Source organism: Coenobita brevimanus, chromosome 56, assembly GCF_032717465.1.
Source record: "Coenobita brevimanus isolate Jiangsu-jjx chromosome 56, ASM3271746v2, whole genome shotgun sequence".
In the NCBI taxonomy this organism is placed as follows: Eukaryota; Metazoa; Arthropoda; class Malacostraca; order Decapoda; family Coenobitidae; genus Coenobita; species Coenobita brevimanus.
In genome coordinates, this window is record NC_137009.1 from 28,302,778 (window position 1) to 28,305,936 (window position 3,159).

The following is a 3,159-nucleotide window of genomic DNA, read 5'->3' on the forward strand; positions in this document are numbered from 1 at the left end:
AAAAACAACAACCATAACTCGTATTAAAAAAAAGTATTGACTATATCTATATAACTAGGCTGCTTCTCCAAAGGAAAGGGAGATAGCCGAGACAGGACGACACACTCCCCATTTACTCATCCATACAAATACATTCATTCGCATCTTAGCCCCTAAGGGGAGAAAAGACAGATCCTCACCTCACCACAACGCTCGAACGTCAACTGCGCAGTGCAATCAGTGACAGCAGCAGCAGTGCCCGACCACATCATAATAGATCTTATTGACAGTCAGATAAAAATGATATCGAGAAAGATTAAACAAATCTGAAACATCGAGATATGAAATAATTAAACCCTAAGAACTTTTCGTGCATAATCATTTAAAACAAAAAAATTGGATTCACCTGATCTGATACTTTGGAATTTTTACTTGGCAAGGATTGTTCTTTTTTTCACAGTTGGTGGAGACAATGATAATTATATTGCCTTATCATCTCAAAGAAAACAATAATTCCAAGAGGGAATTTGTTAAGCCTAACAGGACCGTTATAGGGGTCATTTTAAACAATTCTATTGCAGTGATGCTGAAAGCTACGTATATTTGGGTGAAAACACATAATAATCCATTTCAACAAATGTAGTCTAAATTTTTGGGAACCAAATACTTCTAACGTTCAGAAAAGTTTTGAGAAAAAAAATGCAAACGAACAAAAAAAAAAAAAAAAAATCTTTTTGTGGAGAGGTGAAGTTGCATGTAAAGTAAAATCGATTCCTACGTCATACAAACTAGGACTCCGGGTGTTTATTGCTCAATGAAAATTGTTTCATAAGGTCGTTGAGAAAATTGAAAAAAATAGGGGCTGAAAGGGATTTTATTTCCATATGCACGATCAAGGCTTTCAAATGACATTGAGAATGTTGATTAAAAATAAAAGAAAGAGCAATTCCTGTACATAATAGTAGGTCTTGTTAGTCGCTAAGAAATATTATTGTTTGAAAAAAAATCCATCCGTCAAATCTTTTACAAAAAAAATTGATTATATTCGCAGATCAAATTAAAATGATTTCGATATAGCAAAAAAAAAAAAAATATTGAAAGTCCCCTGGTTTCCATGCATGACAGAGGCAAAAAAGTTACTGATTTCAAACACATTTTCATGTTTGATAAATGTCGGCTGGAAAAGAATTGGAGTTTTACCATAGGAAGTAATGTATAATTTTTAAAAATACAACGATAGTAAAAAAGAAAAATTCAGTGTGTGAACTTGTAACGAGAGATTGCATATGCCTTTCAAGTAATTCAAAACGGTTCTACTAGTCATGTTAAAGCCAAAGTTCTTTCACCGAGACACCTGAATATGCATCTTCGGTAATATTTATCAGAAAACAAACTCAGTTGTTTTAAACTTCTGACATTTCAGTGGATGGAAAAATGCAGCATTAAAAAAAATAAAAATGCCATTGGATGTGACGTAGCAAATAAAATACTATCCAATCACCTGTGAAATTAGCTGACATTTGAGGTTTTTAATGAACGAAATTTTGAAGAATGTTTCGTTTGAGAAAAAATCGCTCCGAATCGTAATAACTAGAGTGGCACAGTTGAGCCAGTACCTCTATCAAGGCCCAACAGCCCCCCTATTAAAGCATATTTAAATCCGATAGATCCGAAATTGTATGTGGATCCGTGCCAAACTGTACAAATTCATAGATACCAGTATCCTAAATATGCCTGATTTCTTTCATCAAGATACATGTAATATTCACTGAAAATATTGCGAAAATGCTAGAAACTTCCAGTCTCGCAATGTTAACAAAAAATCTTGGATAAACATCTTTACCTTGATCCGCACCAAATTTTAATTGTCTATTCTGGGAAAACGCCCATTCTTCTACCAGTAGTTTTAGTGTAATCTTGCTCACAAACAAACAAACGGACTCCTTGGCGGAAGTAATAAGATTAAACAAGTATTGACGAGCAAATAAAAATGACCGACTGTCAAAACCTTTAAGATAACTAGATATGTAATTATTAAACATTGGGGGGGAAAAAAATTCCACTGGTGTGATGTTAAAAGCCGCGTTTCTAGATGGGTGAAAATGTTTAATATGCGCCTTCGACAAATGTTCACATAACCTGTTGCAGAACACAGCCAATTCCTTCTGAACTTGAGAAAACATGACGATGAAAAAAATGAGACCAAGAAAAAAAATAAACGATCTTGCAGCTAAAGAACGGTGAAGCAGCATAGCAATTAAATCGATTCAACCGATAAAAGCTGGCATCTGAGGTGTTTATAGAAAAAGTTTCGTCGTCGAAAAAAGGGAAAAATTTAGAGCTAGAACATATTTCATTTCAATCTGTACTATGGCATTCCGAGACTAGGTTAAAGTGGAAAAAAAGAGAAATTTCTGCACGATAAAATGTCGTGAGAGACCATAAGATATATTTTCTTATAAAAGCCGTGATTGTCGGAAATTTAGGAATAATTCCTCCCATTTTCTATTTTAGTTGGTGATGGGCAGTCGTATTTTGGAGGTATAATGTATTATACGTAACCCAGGGTGATGGGTATATAGGATTACGTATATTTATACTATGGTTTATAATTTAGTCTTTCTCAGCCATGGATGGAATGTGCACATATGCATTTTTAGTTATTTGATTGGTGGATCGCCTCTGTTCTTCTCTCCAGAGGTCTAAGTTTTAGTCTCGGCTAGGCCTCGGTCAATTACGAGTCTCGAGACCTCAGTTGCTCGGGCTCTCGCCCACGCTCTCAGTCCTAATTCATTGATTCTTAGTCTCAGATGATCTCGAGTCGAGTCAGGGGCAGTCCCAGTCATGCTTTAGTCACGCTTGGAAGCAGTCTAACCACTCTCGTGGTATTGAGAGAGAATTCGGTTGGGACAGACTGGACTGATTAATTAATTTACGACAGTGCTTCCTCCTAGATGGGAATGAACACTATCAATTCACTTTAATTTATAAATAGTGTAAATAGTAATGCTTACGTAAAAAGTACGTATTTGGTCCAGGCCGTAACCTCCAGTAATCCGCCAAGCACTAGCAACAAGCAACATCTTCAACAACTCCGACCATATGGCAACAACCTACAAGCCTCTCCATTGCTACTCTTAAGCTAAGTAACTAAATGACCCTTAGTGGCGAAAGACTGGG